At 35.8% G+C, this 12,506-nt stretch overlaps 1 long non-coding RNA gene across 1 annotated transcript in view; it reads right to left on the reverse strand.

Annotated features, from left to right (window-relative positions):
- Window positions 1–332: 332 nt before the first annotated feature.
- LOC106148726 overlaps window positions 333–12,506 on the reverse strand; it is a 26,457-nt gene continuing 14,283 nt past the window's right edge. Inside the window, exons 2-3 of the long non-coding RNA XR_001234389.1 lie at window positions 4,737–4,841; window positions 333–3,361 (exon numbers count right to left, since the gene is read on the reverse strand). This is a non-coding gene — a long non-coding RNA (uncharacterized LOC106148726). The remainder of the gene's footprint in view (window positions 3,362–4,736; window positions 4,842–12,506) is intronic.

Below are 12,506 nucleotides of genomic sequence, written 5' to 3' on the forward strand. Positions count from 1 at the left end.
AACCCCAGAGAGATCAGCCACCAGAGTCTTTGTTTAAAAATTTTATTTTAAAGAGAGTAATAAATGAGAAAAAAAAGAACAATAGCAGCATACCAGCATCACAAACATAAACAAACCAAAGCAAGAACATTTAAAGTGAAACAGGGTTTCAAGACAAAATAATACAAATTAACAGTGGTTGTTATATTGCACATTGTTATCTTCAACTACGTTGCTCAGATTACCAGATGTAAGAATGGAAGATTGTTCAAACCATTAGAGAGAATAAGAAAATAATTATTAGATAAAACATTAGCGACAATACAGTTTCACTAGACAAGATGGTAGGAATTCACGATGGTAGTTCCATAGCTTATTGTTACCTTCAAATCAGTTGCTCAGATTACCAGAGTCTTGATTGGCTTTATTCTGCCCAGTAGATCCACTGGGTGTATCAAGGAGACCTTACTAATTAAGTGATAAAGAAATGTGATCAATGCTGCTCCTTAAAACTTTTAGGGTTTTTTTTCACTCCTTACATTTTCCATGTGATATGCTCCTTTGTAAACAGAGACTTCTCCAAAGAGCTTATTCATATTTATTATTTTTACATATGACTCCACAAGACCTCACTGTTTCTCAGTGGCCTAGTCACAGCAAATGATAAATCCTTTTAACACTCAGATTCCCAATTGACAAATGCTGACTCTCCTTGTTTCCCAAGGTTAAAAAAGTGTCTTTCCTCCAAGGGCACTTCTCTAAGGTAAATTCTCCCTCTTAACCTCCATTCTATCTCTTCATATTTTCTCAGCTGCCGTCATTAAGGAGTTTTCCTACTTTAGCTTCCTCTTTACTGGAACATTTTCATATATTAAAATCATTTTCCTTATCTGCACGTTTTGGCCTAGAGATCCCCTTAACTTTTCACTTTTCTGCTTCATAGTAGTTTGTTTTGTTTTGTTTTGTTTTTCCAAAAAATGGTCCTATACTCTGGTTTCTCTTCAGATCGTATAAATCTTCTGCCTTTTTACAAAAAGATGGTCCTATATTTTCAGTCCTACCCAATTCTAGAGAGCATAATACTGATGTTGGTGAAGGCTGGAAAAAAATTCTTCATGGGTGAAGTTTTACGGAGTGATTATAATGTCTACAAGAGCATGAACGGAACCTCACAAGTTAAAGTATGGGTGCACAGAACACAGCCTGGCCCGAGGAGTAAGTGTTCTACATTTTCCTGTTGTAAAGCTAGAGAGAGAGGGAGAAATGGAGGGAGGGAGGGGGAGAGATAGAGAGAGAGAAGGGAGAGGCAAGTTTGACAAGGACTGCACATATAGGTGCATAGGTTATGGTCATAAACTGAACACCTTTGTAAGGTAGGTTTGGACTGGCACCGCTACATGGTCAGACTTACATTTTAGAATAAATCTTCATAGAAGTTTTGTCTCAGTGTCACTGAAAGAAGACAGTCTAGATTCCAAATCTGGTTGTATAACCACATGATGTTGGGCATTTTACTGAATGTCTCTGTGCCCCAATTCTTTTATGTATTTAGTAGAAATGTTAATAGAAAGGCCTCCATTGTGGACTTTAAAACAGATTTCAATCTCTCAGCATATAACCTTGTGTGTAGTAAAAATCAATAAATACGAGCAGCTATCCACTGTTACTCTATTTTTTAACATTTTCTCCAAAAGTATATAAAAACTTACGCATAATTCTTTTGTGTATAAACAAAGCTCCTGGCAGCAACACTTGTAATTGCAAAAAGATGGAAGAAGAGAGGAAAGCAAAAACGAAATGAAGTTTTTAAATTTGTATTTTAGTTCATTTGTTACCAAAACACAGTAACAGGGCTGCCAAGTTCAGCGAGTATGTTTGGAATGGTGGAAAAATAGTTTACAAACAGGGCATACCATTGCCTTCGCTATGGAAGAGAGGATGATACCACCCGTGACAGAAGGAACATGCCCTCCCAAGGGCAACCAAGGTGAATATCTGAGCACCTGAAAGACAGGGAAATCATCCTTGAGGAGGACTGAAGTGTAATGAGAGGCTTCTCCGACTGCTTATGAAGAGCATGCTCTTCAAGGGCTCTGTAAACCTTAGTGACTCTCAAGGGAAAGCTGTCTTATAATTGTACAAGATACCAAACAAGAAAGGAAGCATGCGGGAAGAGGACACAAGCTCCTTCCAAAATATGTTTGAGAACAGTAAATATATACAGTATGATGTACGATCATAATAAAAAAAATTACTACAAAATACCCTAAATTGTGGAAGGACAAATACTTTGACAAAGCTGGAAATAATTGTAGATCATATTAAGCAAAAATTAACAATGGTTAAACATTCCTCTGACCCATTCAAGGTAGAATATCTCATTAATATGATAAACTGAGTTGCTAAAGTATTGCTTGTCAATTAGAAAAAAAAGCATGTAGCCATTTCATTGAATGAATGAGCCTCGTACGTAGGGAATAAATAGATACAGCTTTATTCTCTCACTTCACTGCTTTCCCATGTGTTCAGCTGAATCTCCGTATGGCCACTCTGAGATGTTAGTGAGTCATCCCTTTCTATAGATGTTAACAAGTCATTCAAGTATAGTACAAAGCTTCACTACTGTGCAATTCAAGTTTAGGGATAAATCTTTTTCCCTCTCCAGCTCAATTCTACCTCATGGTGGGAGAAAGCATAACTGTAATTTAGTAGGTTCGGACAGCCTGACCAAAAATGAAAAGCAAGTTTTTATCTTGTCACGTAAAGAAGAGAGCTCGGGAGTCCAAAGGTGGTTCTACATGGTCATCAGGGACTCAGGCTCCTGCCAGTTTGTCTATCATTTTCAGCCTGACTTCCACCTCAATGCACTTTGACCGAAAAAAAAATTCCTCCTGACAGGAAGAGCAAGAAAGGGAGAAAGTTCTGCCACATCTGTAAGCACAGTGCTCAGAAGTCATAATAACATCACTGCCTCCTCAAGGCAGAACTTGAACACATGAACTTTCTGCGCAGCAAAGAAACCAAGAAGTATTTGGGGACAACCATGTGCTGTGTTAAGAATTGCATAATTATAAAATTACATTATTCATCATCAAAAGGGGAAACTATAGATCAAGGAAAGCAGCTAGAGTCTTTGGACACAGCACGTGTTGTTGGCTTCTTCACATATTTTCTGCCCTGTCTTCCACTTTTCTTCTCCATGCTTGACTCTGACACTTCCTCTTCTGGGTTATGGCACACAGAGAAAAAGAAGAGGAGGGAACTGTTCCGTGGGTGGGTGGAGCTGCAATCTGACATGGGTGCAGTTTATGAGGAAAGGCCCAGTGCTGACTTCTTCTCTTTGGGGTGCTCTTGTGGGTTCCATTTAACACAAGGGAGTAATCTGGAAGTTAAAACACGCTGTTTTCAGCTTGCTGGACTGGGTGTTACCTTTTCTAACCGGCTGTAAACAGCCTCACAACATTTCTGAACTTGTGACCGTCCTCCCTGCAGCAGGCTGTTCATGTCCCATCATTCACAGCTCTGTGTGAGGAGATTTCCTTTCAGGACCAGCCACAGCCAGGTGCTTCCTGTGTGGCCCTGTCAGGGCAACAGAACCAGCACGTTAACTGCATCTCTAGAATGAGCTCCCACATACAAGTCTTTCTCTCCCCGCTCTGCCGACAGCAGGTGGCCAGCCTCCCAGCCCTGGTCTTTTCTAACACATGGATCAGGCCCTAGACTCTGCTTACCTGAGCTTCTGGAGCTCATAAGCCAGGTCTACAGGGTGCTTTTTTCCAAAGGCGCCCTCTCTGACCCTGAAGTACCCTGCTATCGTATGAATGGGGAAAATAAATGCAAGCAAGCTCTCAACCCGTGCTCTCTCTAAAGAAATCTCTTGCTCTTCAACCTCTCCTACCTAAGAATCTGTCTACTCTCCCTTTCTTTGCCTCATCAACTCTTACCGCTTTCTCCAGGAAACTACTAGTCTTTTCTCTTTCACTCTAGATTCATTTATATTCTTTAGAATTTAATATAAACTTGGATAATGTGTACTAATTTTAGTCTAGCTTCTGTCACTCACAATGTTTATGTTGTTCATCCATGTGTACTCTCTATTAATGTTTCATCTCTTTTATGGCTTAATGTATAAACACACCAGATTTTGTTTGTACATTCACCAACAAATGCATACTTCAAATGTTTCCAGTTTTGGACTAATATGAATAATTCAGGTACGAGCATTTCTGTACCAGTTTTGGTGCAGGCAGGCTTTCATTTCACACAGGTACATGTCAAGGATTTGAACAGATAGGTCATATGATAATTGTGTTATTAAATCGTTAAGATGCTACCCTTGTTTATGTGGTAAGTATAATTCTGTACCTCCACAAGTGGCGCTTGAGAGCTTTTTTTCCTCTTTCAAAATATGATGCAATCAAAACACAATCTGATCAGCATTTTTAATTCTAGCCATTCTATAACTAAGGTAATGGGCTTAGTTTGAGTTTGTCTGGGTTTATTTTATATTTGTGGAATGATTGAGGACAGTGGGCCACTCGACATGGACTTACCTGCCATCTGTATAGTTTCCTATTGCTACTTTAACACCTGTCCATGTTTTTGGAATTTAAAACAACATGAATTTATATTATACTTCGGAAGCCTTAGGGGATATTACTTAGCTAAAATTGAGTCACATGCAGGGTAGTGTTGCTTTCTGGAGGCTTAAGAAGTGACTGCTTTCTTGTGTTTCCCAGCCTTTGGGCACTGCCTACCTTGCTTAGTTCATGGTATCTCCTCCACCTTCACAGCCACTTATGTCCAGACAAGTCATCGTTGAATTGCATTCCTATGACACTGACCTTCTGTCCTTTCATATACTAAAAAAAAAAAAAAAAAAAAAAAAAACAATATGTTGATCTCTCCTGGAAAATGCAGGCTAATCTGTCTATTTTTACATCAGCTGATTAGCAAACTTACCTGCTCCTGTTATGTTAACCTCACCTTGAAACATAGGTATCACATTCAAGGATGCTGGAATTTAGGAAACATGTATCTTTGGGAAGCTATTATTCTACCTGTCATACTATTCATATATCATCTCTAGTGAAGGGTTGGCTCAAGCATTTCATGGCTTGTTTCCTTATTTTTTTTTTATTTTAAAGAGAATAGTTAAAAAAAAGAACAATACCAAAATACAAACAAAACAAAGCAAAGACATTAAAAATGATACAGGGTTTCAAACCAAATGATAGGAATTAACAGCAGTTGTTATATTACATATTGTTATCTTCAGTGAAGTTCCTCAGATTACCAGATGTAAGAATGGAAGATTGATCAAACCATTAAAAGGAATAAGAAAATAATAATTTAAAAGAACATTAAAGACAATACATAGTTTTACTAGACAGGATTATGGGAATTCACCAATGGTTGTTATACTGCAAATTGTTGTCTTCACCTAAGTTGCTCAGATTTCCAGATATAAGCATGCAAAATTGGACAAAATATATTTTTAAAAACGTAAGCATTAACTGTTCCCCTCAATAAACCACCAGACATCAGCATTACAGTTACACCAGCTATCCACATATATATGCACACACACACACACACACACACACACACAAAATGCCTTAGTACTTTTTTTCTTCGTTCCCTCATCCCAGTTGTTGTTTCTTTTGAGTAATTTCTTTCCCTTTCATATCATCTATTGTACATTTTGGGTTTTATTTATTCTTCCATGTTCTTACACTAGGGAGACAATACAATGTTTACACATGTGGGTCCTATTTATTTCACTTATGAGAATATTCGGTTATAGTTTGTCTCCCAAGGGAGCTTGGTCTTCATTGTGGCCACAGAGGTGAGGTCTTCAAGAGGCATGGCCTAGTGGTAGGTCTTTTTAGGTCACTGAGGGTGATGTCCTCAGAAAAGGAGTCCTAGTCTTCTGGAATGAGTTCTCACAAGAGTGGGTTGTTATGAAAACATTAATCTGGTCACTTAGTTGTTCTCATACTTCCCATACCAAGATGTGGCTCTGGAACCCTCATCAGACCCTGTAAATGCTGTTCAGATTATCAGCCTCCAAATTGTAATCTTAATAAACTCTTCTTCATAATTTGCTTGATCCAGACATTTTATTATAAAGACAAAATTTAGTACATTGAGTTGAGAGAGAAAGAGAGAGAGACAGAGAAAGAAAGAGAGAGAGAAAGAAAGAGAGATGAGAGAGAGAGAGAGAGGAAGAGAGATACTGCCAAAAAAATGTATGCACACATTAGAAAAAGAATGAATAAAAGCCTGGAAGCTCATAGCCGCCATTTGAGACCTCTTGTAATTGTAGAAACCGACAATAGCTTGTATTAATCTTACAATGTCTCAATAAATTTAGTATTAAATTCTTAATGCAAGTTTTTCCTTTCCTGAAATGTGTATACATTTTTGGCAAATTCTGTATATATTTACACATATATACCCGCACATATGTACTATGTATATAACATATATAAGAGATACTAGTTTCTATCCAATGTGTGCTAATCAGTGTGTAGCCTGTCTTTTCATTTCTTTATAAGTGGTCTACAAAGGTCATAAGTTTTAAATTTTGATGAAGCTCAGTTTATTCACTTATTCTTTAATGGTTCATAATTTTGGTGTTATATTTACCAAATCTGTGTTTAACTAAAGATTATAAATATTTTTCCTCTCAGATTTTCTTATAAAATATTTACAGTTTTGCCAGTTACATTTAGTTCTGTAACTCATTTGAGTTTTATTTCTGTATGTGCCAAGAAGCATAGATTTAACTTTATATTTTTACAGATGGGTGTCCAATTGTTCTGGGTATGAGTTATTGACAAGGCAATCCTTTATTATTAAATTGCCTTTGCTCTTTCATCAAAATTCAATGTATGATTCTAATTCTGTGCCATCTGTTTTATCTGACTGATACATTTATCTTTTTAAGTAAATACCATACTGTCTTGATTACTATAACTTTAAGATTTGAAATCAATTAGTATAAACCCTTTCATTTTTTTCCAATATCAAATTTGGTTATGCAAGAACCTTAAAATTTCATATGGATTTCACAAGAAGATTGTCAATTTTTAATTGAGAAAAAATAAAATATATGCTAGCTGGGATTTTAATTTGGGGAGGAATGACATTTTAATATTGGGTATTTGAATCCAAATATCACTTTTATTTAGATTTTGTTTGATTTATCTTCACAAAGTTTTGAAATTTTCAGTATATAAGTTTAACACATCTTTTGCAATTTATCTCTAACAATTTATGTTTATGTCATTTTAAAATGCTATAAAATTTTAAGGTGTTAATGCTAACATAAAAATCCAATTAAATTCTACTTTATACTCATTAATGCATTATGCAATTTCAGTCTTTTTTCTGTTTTCAATTTTTTGATAATTTCTATTTCTTGGTCTGTAAGTTCACTAATCTGTTCTTCTGTACTCTAATCAGCTATTAATTCTATCTCTTCAATGCATTTCTCATCATAGACATTTTCATTTATATCTCTGGGAAAGTAATTCTAGTCTTTTTTATAGCTTCATCACTTTTCCTTTACATTGAGCGTCTGTAATACAGCAACAATAACTATTTTCATAGCCTCACCTATAATTTTATCAGTGCCACTTCTGATGACACGCTTCTATTGACTTATGATTGTCTAAATTATAAATAACATTTTTCTCATGCTTTCCTGGCCAATTTTTATTAAATATCAGAGATTATAAATTTTTACATTTTTCACATGTTGCGTACTTTTGAACTCTTGTTAACATCCTTGGATTTGTTCTGGGTAGCAGTAAAATTACTTGTAACAGTTTGGTTTTTTCATGCTTTTAAGCTTTGTACTGTAGGGAGAATCAAGGGGTACTATTAGCCCACTATTGAGACAATGTAACTCCAAGTGTTGTATCTCACCACCCATGAATTACGTCATTTTCCAATGTACCGTATCTGGTAGGAACAGGAACTATCTCCAGCTATGTGTAATCCTCTCAGTCCATCCAACTTGTTTTCTGAGTGATTTTATTTCTGGCCGTGGTTAAGTTTCATGCATCCAAATGCTGCTAAGTGCGCAATTAAAGACCTGAGAGGTACTTTGACTTTGCAGGTTTTAGAGTTCTCTTTCTGTCTCCAGTCTGTGTTTGCTGGAGTTCTGTCTTTGGCCTCAGAGACTCAACTCAAAGAGACAGTTGGGCTCTTAACTAGGTTCTTTTTCCTGTGTTATAGCTGGGAAATTCTCTCCATGCACTAATTGTAGCAACTGTAGGATTCCTCTTCTTTGTTTCCCATCTCATAGCAACCACTGTCCACGATCGCCTGATGGCCAAACATGAAAACTATTGCTCTGCATACTTTGTTAAGACTTCTGTTGCATGGAGCAGCACCATTTTGATAGGTAGGATTCTGTGATGCCATGCTTAGGAGTTTTAGCCTTTCAAGTACCCTTGCTTTTTCTGAGTTCTGCAAGTCACACACCGATCTAAATAATGCTGCGAAAGGGCTTTGCAGGTGTAATTAAAGTCCAAATCAGCTGACTTTAATAGAGTGATTGTATGAGCAGCCATGGCTTAATTGTATAAGCAGCCATGGCCAAATCGGATAAATCCTTTGAAAGCAGAATTTTTTCTCTAGCTGGTTGCAGAGGAGGAATTCAGAGATATTCAAAACATGAGGAGAATTCAATATGCCACTACTGAATTTAATTAGAGTAAAGCATGCAGTATAATAAAGAATGAAAGAACGCAGTTGGGCTTTAAGAACTAAGAATGGCTCCCAACCTACAGAGGGTAAGAAGACATAATCTTCAATCCTGCATGGCAGTGAAATGGATTCTGCAAGTAGGTGAATTTGGAAGAAGACCCTTGGTTTTCAAGATAGAACCCCAGTCTTCTTTAACACTTTGATTTGAGCCTAGTGAGACACTAATGGAGAATCTAAATTTTATTTTTTTATTTGAAAGATTGAAAAAACTAACAAAACAACAATGAAGACAAAATCAAAACAACACAAAAACAACGAAAAGGATACACGACCTCAAAACAAAATGATAGGAATTAACATTGGTTTGTATATTACACATTGTTATCTTCAACGAAGTTGCTCGGTCCACCAGACATAAGAATGTAAGATTAATCAAACAATCAAAGACCGTAACAAGTAACAAAAAAAAAACTGAAAATGATGCAGAGCTTCATCATACAAGATGGTAGGAATTCAGCAAAGTTCTTATACTGCACATTGTTGTTTTCAGATCAGTCGATATGATTATCAGATTCAAGCTTGCATAATTGGTCAAGAAAAAAGAAAACTATTAAGCATTGACTGTTCCTTTCAATAAATCACAGATATCAGCAATATTCCTATGCCAGCTATCCTTGTACATACATGCAAATTTTGTTTTTCATTTTAAAGATAAAAGAAAAAACAAGAAAACATGAATAAATACTTAAGCAAAACAGCATAGAGAAAAATAAAAATGATACAGAATTTCAAAACAACAAGATAAGACATTAACAATGGTTTTTATATAACATAATGTTACCTTCAAAATGGCTGCACATATAGGCATGCAAAATTGATCAAATAATTACACAATAAAAATTCCTTTCAATAAACCAATAAATATTAGTAGTACAATTATCCTAGCTATCCTGTGTACATAAATATGTACTTTTTTCCTCTTTTTTCTTTCTTTTTCCTCTCCTTTCATTCATCCCAGTTGCTCCTTCCTATTTGTTTTTTTGTTGTTGTTGTTGTTTTGTTTTTCTCCAGTACTGGGAACCGGCTCCTTCCTATTTGAGCAGTTTATTATCCTTTTCACAATATCTATTGAACCTTTCAAATTTTATTTACATTTTCAGGTTCTTATAGTATGGAGGGAATATGATGTTTATCTGACATTTCACTTATGAGTATGGTCTCTAATTGCATCCATTTACCTGTAAAAGCTTCTAGTTTATCTTTTTTTATAGCTGAGTAATACTCCATTGTATAAAAATACCACATCTTTTTTATCCATTCCTCAGCTGATGGACATTTGGGTTGTTTCCAAAATTTAGCTATGACAAATTGTGCTGCTATAAACATGGGTGAACATGTATCACTGTGGTATGATGTTTTCAGTTTTTCTGAAAAAACACCCAGGATGTGAATAGCTGGGTTGAACGGGACCTCTAATCCCAGTTTACTGAGGAATCTCCAGACTGATTTTCACAATGGTTGTACCAGTCTACACTCTCACCAACAGTGGAGAAGAGTTTCTTTTTCCAAGCAGCCCCTCCAGCGTTTGTTATGGTTTGATTTCTTGGTGATAGCCATTCTTACTGGGGTGAGATGGAATCTCAGTGTTGTTTTAATTTTCATTTATTGAATACCTAATGAGTTGAACATTTTTTCACGTATTTATTTGCCATTTGTATTTCTTCATGTGAGGAGTGTGTATTCATCTCAGATGCCCATATTTGCATTGGGTCTTTGAATTTTAGAGGCCTGATGTTTTTAAATTCTTTATATTTTCTAGACGGGAGTCCTTTGTCTGACAGACAATTGGCTAAAATTTTTTCCCAATTCATGAGTTTTCTTTTCACCCTCTTGGTGATTTCTTCTGAAGTGCAAAAGCTTTTCAATAAGATGAGATCCCAGTTGTTGATTCTTTGAAGTACTTCTTATGCAATTTGGTTTTTGTTCAAGAATTCTCTACTTACCCCTATGTCTTGAATACTTCCACCTACTTTTTCTTCCAATAGATCTAGTGTTTCTGTTTTAATATTTAGATCTTTAAGCCATTTTGACTTTATTTTGGTGCATGGCAATAGGCTTGGGTCTAGTTTTAGTCTTCGACATGCGGCAAGCCAGTTTTTCCAGCACCCTTTAGTAAAGAGGCTATCCTTCTTCCAATGAACATGTTTGGCCCATTTCTCAAAGATAAGGTGGCTGAGTGTCTTTGTGGTTGTGTCTGCATCTTCTAGTCTATTTCACTGATGTTCAGGTCTGTTTTTTGCAAATACAATGCTGATTTTATGACAGTAGGTTGGTAGTATAATTTCAAATCGGGGATTGTGATACCTCCTGCCTTGCCTTTTTTGCCCAGGATTGCTTTTGCTAGTCTGGGTCTCTTCTGGTTCCAGATAAATTTTAGGAATGTTTTCTCTAGATCTGTGAGGTATACCAAAGGTATTTTCATTGGAATTGCATTGAATCTGTACAACAATATTGGGAGTACGGCCATTTTCACAATGTTCATTCTTCCTATCCATGAACAAGGAATATCTTTCCATTTCTTGAAATCCTCTTCAATCTCTTTTTTCAGAGTACTGTAATTTTCACAGTATAGATCTTTTACTATTTGTGTGAGATTAATTCCTAAGTATTTCCATTTTTTGGATGCTACTGTGAAAAGTATGGTTTCCCTTATTTCTTTCTCAGTATGTTTGTTATTTCTGTAAAAGAATGCTATTATTTTTTGAGTGTTGACTTTGTATTCAGCTACGCTATTGAATTTGGTGAGTAATTCTAGGAGTCTTTTGGTGGAGTTTTTGGGGTCTTCTATGTAAAGTATCATGTCATCTGTGAATAAAGATAATTTCACTTCTTCCTTTCCTGTCTTTATTCCTTTTATTTCTCTCTTGCCTGATTGTGCTGGCTAGTGTTTCCAAACCTATATTGAACAGGAGTGGTGGTAGTGGACATCCTTGTCTTGTTCTTGATTTTAAAGTGAAAGTTTCATTTTCTGTCCATTTAGTATAATGCTGGCTGTTAAATTGTCACAGATGGCTTTTATCAGATTGAGGTAAAGTCCATCTATGCCAATTTTCTGTAGGGTTTTTATCATGAATAAGTATTGAACTTATCAAAAGCTTTATGCATCTATTGAGATGATCATGTGATTCTTGTGTTTATCTCTGTTGATATGGTGTATTGCATTGATTGATTTGTGTATGTTGAACCATCCCTGTATTCCTGGGATGAATCCCACTTGATCATGGTGTGTTATCTTCTTGATGATTTGCCTTATTCTATTAACTAGTATTTTATTGAGAATTTTTGCATCTATGTTCATTTGGCCTATTGGCCTATAGTGTTCTTTTATGATTACTTTTTTTTCTGGTTTTAGTATCAGGGTAATACTTACCTCCAAGAATGAGTTTGGGAGAATGGTTTCCCTTTTTATTTCCTTGAATATTTTGAGAAGAATTGGTATTAAATCTTCTCTAACTTTCTTGTAGAATTCAGCTGTGAATCCATCAAGACCTGGGATTTTTTTGTTGCTAACTTTTTTATTACATTTTCAATTTCATTGGCTGATATTGGGTTATTCAAGATTTTTATAACTTCTTGATTCAGCTTTGATGATTCATATGTATCTAGGAATCTGTCCATTTCTTCTGTATTTTCCATCCTATGTGAGTAAAGATTTTCAAAGTAGGTATTAATGATGTTCTGAATTTCTACAGGATCTGTAGTGATTTCAGCCCTTTCATTCCTTATTGCATGGATTTGAGCTTTTT

The sequence above is a fragment of the Chinchilla lanigera genome, unplaced genomic scaffold (assembly GCF_000276665.1).
Source record: "Chinchilla lanigera isolate Chin_1 unplaced genomic scaffold, ChiLan1.0 scaffold00002, whole genome shotgun sequence".
NCBI lineage: Eukaryota > Metazoa > Chordata > Mammalia > Rodentia > Chinchillidae > Chinchilla > Chinchilla lanigera.